This window comes from Salvelinus namaycush, unplaced genomic scaffold (assembly GCF_016432855.1).
Source record: "Salvelinus namaycush isolate Seneca unplaced genomic scaffold, SaNama_1.0 Scaffold1669, whole genome shotgun sequence".
In the NCBI taxonomy this organism is placed as follows: domain Eukaryota; kingdom Metazoa; phylum Chordata; class Actinopteri; order Salmoniformes; family Salmonidae; genus Salvelinus; species Salvelinus namaycush.
Window position 1 is genome coordinate 820 of NW_024058418.1, and position 19,457 is coordinate 20,276.

Here is a 19,457-nt window from a genome sequence, read left to right on the forward strand (position 1 = left end):
AGCTACATGTTTACTAACTAGCTAGCTGACCATCACTGTTGTTCAGGAAGTTCAATAGCCTTGTTAAGCATTGTACAAATCCCTACGCGTGGAGTCTGGGGAACAGTCCAGCTAGTCGATTACCTATCAACTAGACTCCGTAACAGAGGCAGATCATACTGGTTGATTGATCGTGTTGTCCTGAGACATGACTGAATCTTTTGGGAGTCATCTTGGGAGTCAATGCCATGTGTCAGGTAGTTAGCCTAAATATGACCCGTCTGCTGATTGTACATTCACCAGGACAAGACATTTGGACTGAAGAACAGAAAGGAGCCAAGCACTAGAAGTTCATCACGTCAAGCATGGACAGCAGAACGCACGACAGGTGGGAATGTAACAGTATAACTTTAAACCGTCCCCTCGCCCCGACACGGGCGCGAACCAGGGACCCTCTGCACACATCAACAACTGACACCCACGAAGCGTCGTTACCCATCGCTCCACAAAAGCCGCGGCCCTTGCAGAGCAAGGGGCAACACTACTTCTAGGTTTCAGAGCAAGTGACGTAACTGATTGAAACGCTACTAGCGCGTACCCGCTAACTAGCTAGCCATTTCACATCCGTTACAGGAACACTAGCTAGCTACCTTTACTTGGCCTAACTACAGTGGCTTGCGAAAGTATTCACCCCCGTTGGCATTTTTCCTATTTTGTTGCCTTACAACCTGGAATTAAAATTTATTTTGGGGGGGGTTGTATCATTTGATTTACACAACATGTCTACCACTTTGAAGATGCTAAATATTGTTTGTGAAACAAACAAGAAATAAGATTTAAAAAACTGAAAACTGAGAGTGCAAAACTATTCACCCCCCAAAAGTCAATACTTTGTAGAGCCAACTTTTGCAGCAATTACAGCTGCAAGTCTCTTGGGGTATGTCTCTATATGCTTGGCACATCTAGCCACTGGGATTTTTGCCCATTCTTCCAGGCAAAACTGCTCCAGCTCCTTCAAGTTGGATGGGTTCTGCTGGTGTACAGCAATCTTTAAGTTATACCACAGATTCTCAATTGGATTGAGGTCTGGGCTTTGACTAGGCCATTCCAAGACATTTAAATGTTTCCCCTTAAACCACTCAAGTGTTGCTTTAGCAGTATGCTTAGGGTCATTGTCCTGCTGGAAGGTGAACCTCCATCCCAGTCTCAAATCTCTGGAAGACTGAAACAGGTTTCCCACATGAATTTCCCTGTATTTAGCACCATCCATTATTCCTTCAATTCTGACCAGTTTCCCAGTCCCTGCCGATGAAAAACATTCCCACAGCATGATGCTGCCACCACCATGCTTCACTGTGGGGATGGTTTTCTCGGGGTGATGAGAGGTGTTAGGTTTGCACAAGACATAGCGTTTTCCTTGATGGCCAAAAAGCTCAATTTTAGTAACATCTGACCAGAGTACCTTTTTCCATATGTTTGGGGAGTCTCCCACGTGCCTTTTTAAAAACATTTTTTTTTTAAATAATGGCTTTTTTCTGGCCACTCTTCCGTAAAGCCCAGCTCTGTGGAGTGTACAGCTTAAAGTGGTCCTATGGACAGATACTCCAATCTCCGCTGTGGAGCTTTGCAGCTCCTTCAGGGTTATCTTTGGTCTCTTTGTTGCCTCTCTAATTAATGCCCTCCTTGCCTGGTCTGTGAGTTTTGGTCGGCAGCCCTCTCTTGGCAGGTTTGTTGTGGTGCCATATTCTTTCAATTTTTTAATAATGGATTTAATTGTGATCCGTGGGATATTCAAAGTTTCAGGTATTTTTTATAACCCAACCCTTGTCTGTACTTCTCCACAACTTTGTCCCTGACCTGTTGCGCTTGCTTGGTGGTGTTGCAGAGACTGAGGCCTTTCAGAACAGGTGTATATATACTGAGATCATGTGACAGATCATGTGACACTTAGATTGCACACAGGTGGACTTTATTTAATCAATTATGTGACTTCTGAAGGTAATTAGTTGCACCAGATCTTATTTAAGAGCGTCTTAGCAAAGGGGGTGAATACATATGCACGCAACACTTTTCAGTTATTATTTTTTGAAACAAGTTATTTTCTTAATTTCACTTTACCAATTTGAACTATTTTTGTGTATGTTTATTACATGGAATCCAAATAAAAATCCATTTAAATTCCAGGTTGTAATGCAACAAAATAGGAAAAAACACCAAGGGGGATGAATACTTTCGCAAGGCACTGTAGCTCCTTCCCCCGTCCCCAATATTACTTTTGGTGTGACTCAACCTTTGTGTCCCAACCTACAAAGTTGGGACACTTTGTGTGTCTGTGCGGGATGTTATCAGGTCGCAGCTGCTGAAGGAGATAAGAAGAAGGAGCTGGAAGAGTTGAATGAGCTTTTCAAGCCTGTTGTGGCTGCACAGAAAGTTGCCGAAAGATACTGGGACTATTTATGATGGAGTGATAGAATTCTTGGCAGTGTTTTAAAAAAGGCTCTAATAGGCCTACATTATTTTCAAATTGTCCCTCACACCCCTCCATACCCTAGTTGTAAAACGACATAACTGCCTCTCATTCTCTTAAAGTCAATGGTACATCATTGAAGTTAGAGTGAAAAGGGGATACCTAGTCAGTTGTCCAACTGAATGTATTCAACATTTAACCTGAATCAGAGAGGTTCAGGCTGCCATAATTGACATCGGCACCCTGTGGAACAGTGGGTTAGCTTGTTCAGGAGCAGAACAACATCAGTTTTACCTTGTCAGCTCGGGGATTCGATCCAGCAACCTTCCGGTTACTGGCCCAACGCTCTAACCACAAGGCTGCCTGAGGTTTGTGCCTGACATGCTGCCCACCACCGTGTCAGGGAATGAACTTATCTGCACTTTGATGGTTGTTCGTTGTGATGCGAAATGTATGTATTTTTCAATCTGTTATAGACACCATGGACAACTGGGATGAGAAGAAGCTTGAGGAAGTCGTCAACAAGAAACACGGAGAGGCAGAGATGAAGAAAGCCAAAACTCAACAAACTCAGATTGTACGTATCAACAAACAAATTACTGGAAGGCTAAATATTGTAACAATGCTTGTTGTTACATGCGTGTTACATGCTTGTTGTTACATGCTTGTTGTTACATGCTTGTTGTTACATGCTTGTTGTTACATGCTTGTTGTTACATGCTTGTTGTTACATGCTCGTTGTTACATGCTTGTTGTTACATGCTCGTTGTTACATGGTTGTTGTTACATGGTTGTTGTTACATGCTCGTTGTTACATGCTTGTTGTTACATGCTCGTTGTTACATGCTCGTTGTTACATGCTTGTTGTTACATGCTCGTTGTTACATGGTTGTTGTTACATGCTTGTTGTTACATGCTCATTGTTACATGGTTGTTGTTACATGCTGGTTGTTACATGCTCGTTGTTACATGGTTGTTGTTACATGCTGGTTGTTACATGCGTGTTACATGGTTGTTGTTACATGCTCATTGTTACATGGTTGTTGTTACATGCTGGTTGTTACATGCTTGTTGTTACATGCTTTTTGTTACATGCTTGTTGTTACATGCTGGTTGTTACATGGTTGTTGTTACATGCTTGTTGTTACATGCTCGTTGTTACATGCTTGTTGTTAAATGCTTGTTACATGCTTGTTGTTACATGCTTTTTGTTACATGCTTGTTACATGCTTGTTGTTACATGCTTTTTGTTACATGCTTGTTACATGCTTGTTGTTAAATGCTTGTTACATGCTTGTTGTTACATGCTTGTTGTTAAATGCGTGTTACCTGCTGGTTGTTACATGGTTGTTGTTACATGCTCGCTGTTACATGCTTGTTGTTAAATGCTTGTTACATGCTTGTTGTTACATGCTTGTTGTTACATGCTCGTTGTTACATGCTTGTTGTTACATGGTTGTTGTTACATGCTTGTTGTTACATGCTTGTTGTTACATGCTTGTTGTTACATGGTTGTTGTTACATGCTTGTTGTTACATGCTCATTGTTACATGCTTGTTGTTACATGCTTGTTGTTACATGGTTGTTGTTACATGCTTGTTGTTACATGCTCATTGTTACATGCTGGTTGTTACATGCTTGTTGTTACATGGTTGTTGTTACATGGTTGTTGTTACATGGTTGTTACATGCTGGTTGTTAAATGCTTGTTACATGGTTGTTGTTACATGCTTGTTGTTAAATGCTGGTTGTTACATGGTTGTTGTTACATGCTGGTTGTTAAATGCTTGTTACATGGTTGTTGTTACATGCTTGTTGTTACATGCTGGTTGTTACATGCTCGTTGTTACATGCTTGTTGTTAAATGCTTGTTACATGCTTGTTGTTACATGCTTGTTGTTACATGCTTGTTGTTACATGCTTGTTGTTACATGCTTGTTGTTACATGGTTGTTGTTACATGGTTGTTGTTACATGCTTGTTGTTACATGCTCGTTGTTACATGCTCATTGTTACATGCTTGTTGTTACATGGTTGTTGTTACATGGTTGTTGTTACATGGTTGTTACATGCTGGTTGTTACATGCTTGTTGTTACATGCTCGTTGTTACATGCTCGTTGTTACATGGTTGTTGTTACATGCTCGTTGTTACATGGTTGTTGTTACATGCTCGTTGTTACATGGTTGTTGTTACATGCTCGTTGTTACATGGTTGTTGTTACATGCTTGTTGTTACATGCTTGTTGTTACATGCTCGTTGTTACATGCTGGTTGTTACATGGTTGTTGTTACATGCTCGTTGTTACATGGTTGTTGTTACATGCTCGTTGTTACATGCTCGTTGTTACATGGTTGTTGTTACATGGTTGTTGTTACATGCTTGTTGTTACATGCTTGTTGTTACATGCTCGTTGTTACATGGTTGTTGTTACATGCTCGTTGTTACATGGTTGTTGGTACATGATTGTTGTTACATGCTTGTTGTTACATGCTTGTTGTTACATGCTTGTTGTTACATGGTTGTTGTTACATGGTTGTTGTTACATGCTTGTTGTTACATGCTCATTGTTACATGGTTGTTGTTACATGCTCGTTGTTACATGGTTGTTGTTACATGGTTGTTGTTACATGGTTGTTGTTACATGCTTGTTGTTACATGCTCGTTGTTACATGCTTGTTGTTACATGCTCGTTGTTACATGGTTGTTGTTACATGCTTGTTGTTACATGGTTGTTGTTACATGCTTGTTGTTACATGCTTGTTGTTACATGCTTGTTGTTACATGCTTGTTACATGGTTGTTACATGGTTGTTGTTACATGCTTGTTGTTACATGCTTGTTGTTACATGCTTGTTGTTACATGCTTGTTGTTACATGCTTGTTGTTACATGCTTGTTGTTACATGCTGGTTGTTACATGCTTGTTGTTACATGGTTGTTGTTACATGGTTGTTGTTACATGGTTGTTACATGCTGGTTGTTACATGCGTGTTACATGCTTGTTGTTACATGCTTGTTGTTACATGCTTGTTGTTAAATGCTTGTTACATGCTTGTTGTTACATGCTCGCTGTTACATGCTTGTTGTTAAATGCGTGTTACATGCTGGTTGTTACATGGTTGTTGTTAAATGCTTGTTACATGCTTGTTGTTACATGCTGGTTGTTACATGCTGGTTGTTACATGCGTGTTACATGCTTGTTGTTACATGCTTGTTGTTACATGGTTGTTACATGCTTGTTGTTAAATGCTTGTTACATGCTTGTTGTTACATGCTTGTTGTTACATGCTTGTTGTTACATGCTTGTTGTTACATGCTTGTTGTTACATGCTCATTGTTACATGCTCGTTGTTACATGCTTGTTGTTACATGCTTGTTGTTACATGCTCGTTGTTACATGCTTGTTGTTACATGCTTGTTGTTACATGCTTGTTGTTACATGCTGGTTGTTACATGCGTGTTACATGCTTGTTGTTGCATGCTTGTTGTTACATGGTTGTTACATGCTTGTTGTTACATGCTTGTTACATGCTTGTTGTTACATGCTTGTTGTTACATGCTTGTTGTTACATGCTTGTTGTTACATGCTTGTTGTTACATGCTTGTTGTTACATGCTCATTGTTACATGCTTGCTGTTACATGCTCATTGTTACATGCTTGTTGTTACATGCTTGTTGTTACATGCTTGTTGTTACATGCTCGTTGTTACATGGTTGTTGTTACATGCTTGTTGTTACATGCTCGTTGTTACATGGTTGTTGTTACATGGTTGTTGTTACATGCTCGTTGTTACATGCTCGTTGTTACATGGTTGTTGTTACATGCTTGTTGTTACATGCTCGTTGTTACATGGTTGTTGTTACATGCTCGTTGTTACATGGTTGTTGTTACATGGTTGTTGTTACATGCTTGTTGTTACATGCTCGTTGTTACATGCTCGTTGTTACATGCTTGTTGTTACATGCTTGTTGTTACATGCTTGTTACATGCTTGTTGTTACATGCTCATTGTTACATGGTTGTTGTTACATGCTTGTTGTTACATGCTTGTTGTTACATGGTTGTTGTTACATGCTCGTTGTTACATGCTTGTTGTTACATGCTCGTTGTTACATGCTTGTTGTTACATGCTCGTTGTTACATGCTTGTTGTTACATGCTCGTTGTTACATGCTTGTTGTTACATGCTTGTTGTTACATGCTTGTTGTTACATGCTGGTTGTTACATGGTTGTTGTTACATGCTTGTTGTTACATGGTTGTTGTTACATGCTCGTTGTTACATGCTCGTTGTTACATGCTTGTTGTTACATGCTTGTTGTTACATGCTCGTTGTTACATGCTCGTTGTTACATGCTTGTTGTTACATGCTCGTTGTTACATGCTTGTTGTTACATGCTGGTTGTTACATGCTGGTTGTTACATGCTTGTTGTTACATGCTTGTTGTTACATGCTTGTTGTTACATGCTCGTTGTTACATGCTCGTTGTTACATGCTTGTTGTTACATGCTCGTTGTTACATGCTTGTTGTTACATGCTGGTTGTTACATGCTGGTTGTTACATGCTTGTTAGTCCATAGAATGACCTGTAGGATCTCTGTTAACCTACGTATTGTTACATGTTACCTGTTACAATGCGTGTTACATATTGTAACATGCAGCGTTTGTTATTGTTCCAATGCTTTGCTCTTCAACGAGGTGGACTGAAGTGATGTTTTCTCCCATAGGTTTGTAACTACTTCCTGGATGCCATAGAGAACAACAAGTATGGTTGGTTCTGGGTCTGTCCCGGGGGAGGAGACAGCTGTATGTACCGCCATGCTCTTCCTGCCGGGTTCGTCCTCAGGTAGGACAAGACGAAAGAAGAGAATCTGGAGGTAGAGATCTCACTGGAGGAGCTGATCGAGAATGAGGTAGGTTGATCATTCCCATAGAAACATAATCTATGTCATTCTATGTCTAGGATCATTCCTAATGTACTAGAGTGGTGAAACATAATCTATGTCATTCTATGTCTAGGATCATTCCTAATGTACTAGAGTTGTGAAACATAATCTATGTCATTCTATGTCTAGGATCATTCCTAATGTACTGGAGTTGTGAAACATAATCTATGTCATTCTATGTCTAGGATCATTCCTAATGTACTGGAGTTGTGAAACATAATCTATGTCATTCTATGTCTAGGATCATTCCTAATGTACTGGAGTTGTGAAACATAATCTATGTCATTCTATGTCTAGGATCATTCCTAATGTACTGGAGTTGTGAAACATAATCTATGTCATTCTATGTCTAGGATCATTCCTAATGTACTAGAGTTGTGAAACATAATCTATGTCATTCTATGTCTAGGATCATTCCTAATGTACTAGAGTTGTGAAACATAATCTATGTCATTCTATGTCTAGGATCATTCCTAATGTACTGGAGTTGTGAAACATAATCTATGTCATTATATGTCTAGGATCATTCCTAATGTACTAGAGTTGTGAAACATAATCTATGTCATTCTATGTCTAGGATCATTCCTAATGTACTGGAGTTGTGAAACATAATCTATGTCATTCTATGTCTAGGATCATTCCTAATGTACTAGAGTTGTGAAACATAATCTATGTGTAACGGCTTTCTTCCTGGGATGAAGGAGAGGACCAAAATGCAGCGCAGTTAGTGTTCAACATGTTTAATTTAACGAACTGAGAACACTTACAACAATACAAAACAACAAACGTGAAAACCGAGACAGTCCTATCTGGTGCAGAACACAAACACAGAGACAGGAAACAACCACCCACAATCCCCAACACAAAACAAGCCACCTATATATGATTCTCAATCAGGGACAACGATTGACAGCTGTCTCTGATTGAGAACCATATTAGGCTGAACACAGAAACAGACGAACTAGACACACAACATAGAACATTCCCACCCAGCTCACGTCCTGACCAACACTAAACAAGCAAAACACATAAGAACTCTGGTCAGGACGTTACAGTACCCCCCTCCTGAGGTGCGGACTCCAAACACACCCCTAAAACTCAAGAGGAGGGCCTGGGTGGGCATCTGTCCGCGGTGGCGGCTCCGGCGCAGGACGAGGACACCACTCCACCACTGTCTTTGTCCCCCTCCTTAGCGTCCTTTGAGTGGCGACCCTCGCCCACGACCTCGGCCTAAGAATCCTCCCCAAGGCCCCCACATGATTTAGGAGGTAGCTCAGGACAGAGAGGTAGCTCAGGACAGAGAGGTAGCTCAGGACAGAGGGGCAACTCAAGACAGAGGGGCAACTCAAGACAGAGTGGCCGCTCCGGACTGAGTGGCCGCTCCGGACTGAGTGGCCGCTCCGGTCTGAGTGGCCGCTCATGACTGTAGGGCAGCTCATGACTGTAGGGCAGCTCATGACTGTAGGGCAGCTCATGACTGAGTGGCAGCTCATGACTGAGTGGCAGCTCATGACTGAGTGGCAGCTCATGACTGAGTGGCAGCTCATGACTGTAGGGCAGCTCATGACTGTAGGGCAGCTCATGACTGGCGGGCAGCTCATGACTGTAGGGCAGCTCATGACTGGCGGGCAGCTCATGACTGGCGGGCAGCTCATGACTGGCGGGCGGCTCATGGCTGGCGGCTCTGGCAGCTCCTGACTGGCTGGCGGCTCTGGCAGCTCCTGACTGGCTGGCGGCTCTGGCAGCTCCTGACTGGCTGGCGGCTCTGGCAGCTCCTGACTGGCTGGCGGCTCTGGCAGCTCCTGACTGGCTGGCGGCTCTGGCAGCTCCTGACTGGCTGGCGGCTCTGGCAGCTCCTGACTGACGGACGGCTCTAATGGCTCGGGACAGACGGGCGGCTCTGAAGGCTCGTGGCAGACGGATGGCGCTGGGCAGACGGATGGCTCAGATGGCGCTGGGCAGACGGATGGCTCAGATGGCGCTGGGCAGACGGATGGCTCAGATGGCGCTGGGCAGACGGATGGCTCAGATGGCGCTGGGCAGGTAGGCAGCTCAGACGGTGCTGGGCAGACGAGCAGTGCAGGCAGCTCAGACGGCACTGGGCAGACGAGCAGTGCAGGCGGCGTTGGGCAGGCAGGCAGTACAGACGGTGCTGGGCAGACGAGCAGTGCAGGCGGCGTTGGGCAGACGGCCGACTCTGACCTGCTGAGGCGCACAGTAGGCCTGGTGCGTGGTGCCGGGACTGGTGGTACCGGACTGGAGACACGCACCTTAAGGCTAGTGCAGGGAGCAGGAACAGGGCACACTGGACTCTCAAAGCGCACTATAGGCCTGGTGCGTGGTACCGGCACTGGTGGTACCGGGCTGAGGGCACGCACCTCAGGGCGAGTGCGGGGAGAAGGAACAGTGCGTACAGGGCTCTGAGGACGCACAGGAGGCTTGGTGCGTGGTGCCGGAACTAGAGGTACTGGGCTGGAAACACGCACCGCAGGGAGAGTGCGTGGAGGAGGAACTGGGCTCTGGAGACGCACTGGAAACCTGGTGCGTGGTGTAGGCACTGGTGGTACTGAACAGACCGGACCGTGAAGGCGCACTGGAGGTCTTGAGAGCAGGGCTGGCACCATCCGCCCTGGCTGGATCTTCACCCTAGCCCGGCAGATGTGGGGAGCTGAGATGTTGCGCACCGGGCTAAGCACACGCACCGGGGACACCGTGCGCTCCACCGCATAACACGGTGCCTGCCCGGTACGACGCCCTCTCTCTCCACTGAAAGCACGGCTGGGAGAGCTGTAGCGCCGAGCTGACAGAGGACGTGCAGGGCTAGGGAGGCGCACAGGAGGCCTGGTGCGTGAGGCTGGCACAGTCTTAACCAGACGGCTAGCACGCACCTCAGGACGAGTATGGAGAGCTGTTCCCGGTGACATCAACTCCCCGACATGTTCAGTCGGGTGGATGTCGTGCCTCATGCACCAAGCCAGCACCTCCCTCATAACTCTCCTCCAATTTCCCCATTAACTCCTTCACTGTCTCTGCGTCGCTCACCTCCAATTCCGCCCTGACCGGCTCCTTACGGTAAGCAGGGGGAGTTGGCTCAGGTCTGACTCCTGACTCTGCCACACTCCCCGTGCCCAGGGTCCTTTGCCGTCTAGGTCGTCCTCCCATGTCCATTTCTCCAAATAGTGCAGCCTCTCCTGCTGCTGCTGCTGCTGCTGCTGCAGCCTCTCCTGCTGCTGCTGCTGCTGCTGCTGCAGCCTCTCCTGCTGCTGCTGCTTGGTCCGGGTTAGGTGGGTGGTTCTGTAACGGCTTTCTTCCTGGGATGAAGGAGAGGACCAAAATGCAGCGCAGTTAGTGTTCAACATGGTTAATTTAACGAACTGAGAACACTTACAACAATACAAAACAACAAACGTGAAAACCGAGACAGTCCTATCTGGTGCAGAACACAAACACAGAGACAGGAAACAACCACCCACAATCCCCAACACAAAACAAGCCACCTATATATGATTCTCAATCAGGGACAACGATTGACAGCTGTCTCTGATTGAGAACCATATTAGGCTGAACACAGAAACAGACGAACTAGACACACAACATAGAATTCCCACCCAGCTCATGTTCTGACCAACACTAAACAAGCAAAACACATAAGAACTCTGGTCAGGACGTTACACTATGTCATTCTATGTCTAGGATCATTCCTAATGTACTAGAGTTGTGAAACATAATCTATGTCATTCTATGTCTAGGATCATTCCTAATGTACTGGAGTTGTGAAACATAATCTATGTCATTCTATGTCTAGGATCATTCCTAATGTACTGGAGTTGTGAAACATAATCTATGTCATTCTATGTCTAGGATCATTCCTAATGTACTAGAGTTGTGAAACACAATCTATGTCATTCTATGTCTAGGATCATTCCTAATGTACTAGAGTTGTGAAACATAATCTATGTCATTCTATGTCTAGGATCATTCCTAATGTACTAGAGTTGTGAAACATAATATATGTCATTCTATGTCTAGGATCACTCCTAATGTACTAGAGTTGTGAAACATAATCTATGTCATTCTATGTCTAGGATCATTCCTAATGTACTAGAGTTGTGAAACATAATCTATGTCATTCTATGTCTAGGATCATTCCTAATGTACTAGAGTTGTGAAACATAATCTATGTCATTCTATGTCTAGGATCATTCCTAATGTACTAGAGTTGTGAAACATAATCTATGTCATTCTATGTCTAGGATCATTCCTAATGTACTAGAGTTGTGAAACATAATCTATGTCATTCTATGTCTAGGATCATTCCTAATGTACTAGAGTTGTGAAACATAATCTATGTCATTCTATGTCTAGGATCATTCCTAATGTACTAGAGTTGTGAAACATCTATGTCATTCTATGTCTAGGATCATTCCTAATGTACTGGAGTTGTGAAACATAATCTATGTCATTCTATGTCTAGGATCATTCCTAATGTACTAGAGTTGTGAAACATAATATATGTCATTCTATGTCTAGGATCACTCCTAATGTACTAGAGTTGTGAAACATAATCTATGTCATTCTATGTCTAGGATCATTCCTAATGTACTAGAGTTGTGAAACATAATCTATGTCATTCTATGTCTAGGATCATTCCTAATGTACTAGAGTGGTGAAACATAATCTATGTCTAGGATCATTCCTAATGTCCTAGGGTTGTGAAACATAATCTATGTCATTCTATGTCTAGGATCATTCCTAATGTACTAGAGTTGTGAAACATAATCTATGTCATTCTATGTCTAGGATCATTCCTAATGTACTAGAGTTGTGAAACATAATCTATGTCATTCTATGTCTAGGATCATTCCTAATGTACTAGAGTTGTGATACATAATCTATGTCATTCTATGTCTAGGATCATTCCTAATGTACTAGAGTGGTGAAACATAATCTATGTCATTCTATGTCTAGGATCATTCCTAATGTACTAGAGTTGTGAAACATAATCTATGTCTAGGATCATTCCTAATGTACTAGAGCTGTGAAACATAATCTATGTCATTCTATGTCTAGGATCATTCCTAATGTACTAGAGTTGTGAAGTAAATGTTGGTAATAAGACTTTATGACCATGTTTCCTCTTAGAAATGTTTACAACAACAAAAAAATGTCATATGTATTTATTCATAGTTTCTAAATGGTGTATTAATGGCTATTTGTTACCAAAATGTCTGTGACAAAAAAACACTTAACATTGTTTAATCATCTATATTTGCAGCGATCAGCCCTGGGTCCAAACGTCACCCGTATCACTCTGGAGACGTTCCTCGCCTGGAAGAAGAGGAAGAGACAGGAGAGGATCGCTAAGGATGAGCAGGACATGGAGAAGAAGAGGGCTGATTTCTCAGCAGGCAGGTCACTGGGGGTGAGTTGCTACTAGGTTAATCGTTATTGTTATTTGAGACAGGAGCAATAATAAGTCTGGTACAGAAGTCTTGAGTATATCTAGCAGACGTCATTGGTTTCTGGGTCTCTGTTTTGAGCTCATGTTGATCCAGGTATTTGTAATATACTGGTAAATACAGTATTTACATGCCCTCTGTACAGCCTGGGAGGAAGGACAATATTTCAATATACACTGAAGCACATGAGCCACCTCTTCTCCTACCACCGGGTGGTGACAAAACCCCTTGAATGAAATGTCCTGCCCTGAACATTGTCCTATACACTGAGTGTACAAAAAATTAAGAACACCTGCTCCTTCCATGACATGGACTGAGCAGGTGAAAGCTATGATCCCTTATTGATGTCACCTGTTAAATCCACTTCATATCAGTGTAGATAAAGGGGAGGAGCCTTGAGACATGGATTGTGTATGTGTGCCATTCAGAGTGAATGGGCAAGACAAAATACTTAAGTGCCTTTGAACGGGGTATGGTAGTAGGTGCCAGGCGCACCGGCTTTTAAGGCTCAACAAGCCAACTTGACACAACTGTGGGAAGCATTGGAGTCAACATGGGACAGCATCCCTGTGGAATGCTTTCGACACCTTGTAGAGTCCATGTCCCGATGAATTGAGGCTGTTCTGAGGGCAAAGGGGGTGCAACCCAATATTTGGGAAGGTGTTCCTAATGTTTTGTCCAGTCAATGTATATGGTGTGAAAACGTCTCTCTCTTCCAGGTGAGTGGTCGTGAAGTGTTTTGAGTTCCGCCCCGACCTGGTTGATGACGATGATGAAGAGGCAGATGATACCAAAGGGCGACGATGGTGATGAGGTAAATTTGACTGTTAGATGGGATAACAGATTAAATTAAATAACAAAGTTATAATATAATGAAGTGTAATGTCACTTTGACAATAGAGATGTGTTATATGTAGTTCTACAACTCTTAGGACTTCCTTGTTTGTTTTCTGTCCTGAATGGTCACTTGGTTTTAATAGGTAGATTAGTATCATATATAGAACACTAATACATCTAATATTTAAGTCTATGCTTCTCTGACAGGTAGTGGATGCTGAAGACTTCCTGGACATTGATGTGGCCAGGTTTATTCCTAAAGAGGTGGATCACGCCGGGATCACAGTGGCGTCAGGAGACCGGTTCGCTGCCAGACCTCGGCCCACTAAGGACACGGATGGTGAGCACTGCCTGGCTTGTCTAACCGTTTCTACAGGATGTCTGTCCGTCCCGACAGTTTGACAACCTTCTGTTGCTTTTTTTTTTTTTTTTACAAGATGTCTGTCCGTACAAAAGTTTCCATCAAAGAAACTGTACTGCTCATTTCCTGTTGTAATCATTTTATCTGACCAGGCATAGTCAGGTGGGGCGGTGGGGGGTTCTGTTGGTTTCAATTATCACTTCATCCACTGATATTGTTGGCACATGGCCCTGGGTCTGTTCAGGAGAGTGCAACGTTACAGAACTGATATTGTTGGCACATGGCCTGGGGTCTGTTCAGGAGAGTGCAACGTTACAGAACTGATATTGTTGGCACATGGCCTGGGGTCTGTTCAGGAGAGTGCAACGTTACAGAACTGATATTGTTGGCACATGGCCTGGGGTCTGTTCAGGAGAGTGCAACGTTACAGAGCTTTCAGATAGAAATGCATAGTATAGATCATGTTTTAAATAGGGGACTGTCAACGTTTTTTTTTTTTTTTTTTTTTGACCGTTTCACATCGCTGAATAAATCCCTCTGCTGCTCTTCTCCTCCATGCAGACAAACTGAGTGAGGCTTGTGGTGGAGAGGTGGAGGAGAACGGAGTGGACGGAGAGGGGGACACGGAGGATGTCCCTGTAGACGAGAACCTGTTCACTGGAGATGACCTGGACGAGGTAGAGGAGGAGCTCGACACGCTGGATCTGGACCAATAAGACAAGGGCTGAATTTAACTGAATCGGCTCGTTTGAATTGAATCAAATAGAAATCGGCTCGTTTGAATTGAATCAAATAGAAATCGGCTCATTTGAATTGAGCACAACTTATTTGTGTTGCATTGTCCCTGGAGTTTGGGCGTCTCATTCCATGGACAACAGTACAAAAGGATTAAAAGTGAATGATGATGTTCCACAATAACAACCTCGTCATGGGAATCTCACAGCCCTCTTTGTTCCTCAGCCTGCCGTCCAAAAGACAAAGATCCTTTCTCCAGCAAAACTATCAGAGGAGCAACTTTACCAACTCTGTTTTCCTCCTTTAACAAATGAATGTTGTTGTTTTTTAATGCGGCTGACTGTCTGCCACTCAGAAATCCCAGTTAATAACAGGAGATTGTCATTCTTATTTCATGTGCTGATCTGCCATGTCTTTTCCTTCATACGGCTTTAATTTAAACCTGATCAGAAGTCAGTGTGAATGTTTTCTAAATGAAATATTTATCGGGTTGGTTATATTGATTTAGAGTATTTTTTTTTATTCATGTAAAGCAAGGTATTTTACTCCTTGTGATTTTGATTCGATGTTAATAAGTTGTAATCATGGCCTAAATAGTTGACTAAGTGTTTTATAAATAGTGGCTTTTCTGACAGCTTTATTTAAATGTAGCACTATTTATCTGGAGTTCGTGGGTTAATACTGAATTTCCTCCCCTTTTTAAATGTGTCTTTTGTGTCATTCATGCTTAATTAGAAAATACAAAGAAAGGTTACAGAGATATCATTGGGACTTCACACATTAATTATGTTTAAATGAATTTGCATTTCTGTATCAGGATAGGAATGTATAGGACGTGTGTATATATATGGTGAATGAATATGTAGAGGATTCTAGAAGACCTAGTGACAGACAGGGGAATGGGTAAAACGGGTTCTAGAAGACATAGTGAAAGACAGGGGAATGGGTAAAACGGGTTCTAGAAGACATAGTGACAGACAGGGGAATGGGTAAAACGGGTTCTAGTAGACCTAGTGACAGACAGACAGGGGAATGGGTAAAACGGGTTCTAGAAGACATAGTGACAGACAGGGGAATGGGTAAAACGGGTTCTAGAAGACATAGTGAAAGACAGACAGGGGAATGGGTAAAACGGGTTCTAGTAGACATAGTGAAAGACAGACAGGGGAATGGGTAAAACGGGTTCTAGTAGACATAGTGACAGACAGGGGAATGGGTAAAACGGGTTCTAGAAGACATAGTGACAGACAGGGGAATGGGTAAAACGGGTTCTAGAAGACATAGTGACAGACAGGGGAATGGGTAAAACGGGTTCTAGTAGACATAGTGACAGACAGGGGAATGGGTAAAACGGGTTCTAGAAGACATAGTGACAGACAGGGGAATGGGTAAAACGGGTTCTAGTAGACATAGTGACAGACAGACAGGGGAATGGGTAAAACGGGTTCTAGAAGACATAGTGACAGACAGGGGAATGGGTAAAACGGGTTCTAGTAGACCTAGTGACAGACAGACAGGGGAATGGGTAAAACGGGTTCTAGAAGACATAGTGACAGACAGACAGGGGAATGGGTAAAACGGGTTCTAGTAGACCTAGTGACAGACAGACAGGGGAATGGGTAAAACGGGTTCTAGAAGACATAGTGACAGACAGGGGAATGGGTAAAACGGGTTCTAGAAGACATAGTGAAAGACAGGGGAATGGGTAAAACGGGTTCTAGAAGACATAGTGACAGACAGGGGAATGGGTAAAACGGGTTCTAGAAGACATAGTGACAGACAGGGGAATGGGTAAAACGGGTTCTAGAAGACATAGTGAAAGACAGACAGGGGAATGGGTAAAACGGGTTCTAGTAGACATAGTGACAGACAGGGGAATGGGTAAAACGGGTTCTAGAAGACATAGTGACAGACAGGGGAATGGGTAAAACGGGTTCTAGTAGACCTAGTGACAGACAGACAGGGGAATGGGTAAAACGGGTTCTAGAAGACATAGTGACAGACAGGGGAATGGGTAAAACGGGTTCTAGAAGACATAGTGAAAGACAGACAGGGGAATGGGTAAAACGGGTTCTAGTAGACATAGTGAAAGACAGACAGGGGAATGGGTAAAACGGGTTCTAGTAGACATAGTGACAGACAGGGGAATGGGTAAAACGGGTTCTAGAAGACATAGTGACAGACAGGGGAATGGGTAAAACGGGTTCTAGAAGACATAGTGACAGACAGGGGAATGGGTAAAACGGGTTCTAGTAGACATAGTGACAGACAGGGGAATGGGTAAAACGGGTTCTAGAAGACATAGTGACAGACAGGGGAATGGGTAAAACGGGTTCTAGTAGACATAGTGACAGACAGACAGGGGAATGGGTAAAACGGGTTCTAGAAGACATAGTGACAGACAGGGGAATGGGTAAAACGGGTTCTAGTAGACCTAGTGACAGACAGACAGGGGAATGGGTAAAACGGGTTCTAGAAGACATAGTGACAGACAGACAGGGGAATGGGTAAAACGGGTTCTAGTAGACCTAGTGACAGACAGACAGGGGAATGGGTAAAACGGGTTCTAGAAGACATAGTGACAGACAGGGGAATGGGTAAAACGGGTTCTAGAAGACATAGTGAAAGACAGGGGAATGGGTAAAACGGGTTCTAGAAGACATAGTGACAGACAGGGGAATGGGTAAAACGGGTTCTAGAAGACATAGTGACAGACAGGGGAATGGGTAAAACGGGTTCTAGAAGACATAGTGAAAGACAGACAGGGGAATGGGTAAAACGGGTTCTAGTAGACATAGTGACAGACAGGGGAATGGGTAAAACGGGTTCTAGAAGACATAGTGACAGACAGGGGAATGGGTAAAACGGGTTCTAGTAGACCTAGTGACAGACAGACAGGGGAATGGGTAAAACGGGTTCTAGAAGACATAGTGACAGACAGGGGAATGGGTAAAACGGGTTCTAGAAGACATAGTGAAAGACAGACAGGGGAATGGGTAAAACGGGTTCTAGTAGACATAGTGAAAGACAGACAGGGGAATGGGTAAAACGGGTTCTAGTAGACATAGTGACAGACAGGGGAATGGGTAAAACGGGTTCTAGAAGACATAGTGACAGACAGGGGAATGGGTAAAACGGGTTCTAGAAGACATAGTGACAGACAGGGGAATGGGTAAAACGGGTTCTAGTAGACATAGTGACAGACAGGGGAATGGGTAAAACGGGTTCTAGAAGACATAGTGACAGACAGGGGAATGGGTAAAACGGGTTCTAGTAGACATAGTGACAGACAGACAGGGGAATGGGTAAAACGGGTTCTAGAAGACATAGTGACAGACAGGGGAATGGGTAAAACGGGTTCTAGTAGACCTAGTGACAGACAGACAGGGGAATGGGTAAAACGGGTTCTAGAAGACATAGTGACAGACAGACAGGGGAATGGGTAAAACGGGTTCTAGTAGACCTAGTGACAGACAGACAGGGGAATGGGTAAAACGGGTTCTAGAAGACATAGTGACAGACAGGGGAATGGGTAAAACGGGTTCTAGAAGACATAGTGAAAGACAGGGGAATGGGTAAAACGGGTTCTAGAAGACATAGTGACAGACAGGGGAATGGGTAAAACGGGTTCTAGAAGACATAGTGACAGACAGGGGAATGGGTAAAACGGGTTCTAGAAGACATAGTGACAGACAGGGGAATGGGTAAAACGGGTTCTAGTAGACATAGTGACAGACAGACAGGGGAATGGGTAAAACGGGTTCTAGAAGACATAGTGACAGACAGGGGAATGGGTAAAACGGGTTCTAGAAGACATAGTGACAGACAGGGGAATGGGTAAAACGGGTTCTAGTAGACATAGTGACAGACAGGGGAATGGGTAAAACGGGTTCTAGTAGACATAGTGACAGACAGACAGGGGAATGGGTAAAACGGGTTCTAGAAGACATAGTGACAGACAGGGGAATGGGTAAAACGGGTTCTAGAAGACATAGTGAAAGACAGACAGGGGAATGGGTAAAACGGGTTCTAGTAGACATAGTGACAGACAGGGGAATGGGTAAAACGGGTTCTAGAAGACATAGTGACAGACAGGGGAATGGGTAAAACGGGTTCTAGAAGACATAGTGACAGACAGGGGAATGGGTAAAACGGGTTCTAGTAGACATAGTGACAGACAGACAGGGGAATGGGTAAAACGGGTTCTAGTAGACCTAGTGACAGACAGACAGGGGAATGGGTAAAACGGGTTCTAGAAGACATAGTGACAGACAGGGGAATGGGTAAAACGGGTTCTAGAAGACATAGTGAAAGACAGGGGAATGGGTAAAACGGGTTCTAGAAGACATAGTGACAGACAGGGGAATGGGTAAAACGGGTTCTAGAAGACATAGTGACAGACAGGGGAATGGGTAAAACGGGTTCTAGAAGACATAGTGAAAGACAGACAGGGGAATGGGTAAAACGGGTTCTAGTAGACATAGTGACAGACAGGGGAATGGGTAAAACGGGTTCTAGAAGACATAGTGACAGACAGGGGAATGGGTAAAACGGGTTCTAGTAGACATAGTGACAGACAGACAGGGGAATGGGTAAAACGGGTTCTAGAAGACATAGTGACAGACAGGGGAATGGGTAAAACGGGTTCTAGTAGACATAGTGACAGACAGACAGGG

At 43.7% G+C, this 19,457-nt stretch overlaps 1 pseudogene; it reads left to right on the forward strand.

The window, feature by feature from the left end:
- Window positions 1-2,927: 2,927 nt before the first annotated feature.
- Window positions 2,928-14,762, forward strand: LOC120037275 (annotated as a pseudogene).
- The last annotated feature ends 4,695 nt before the right edge of the window (window positions 14,763-19,457 follow it).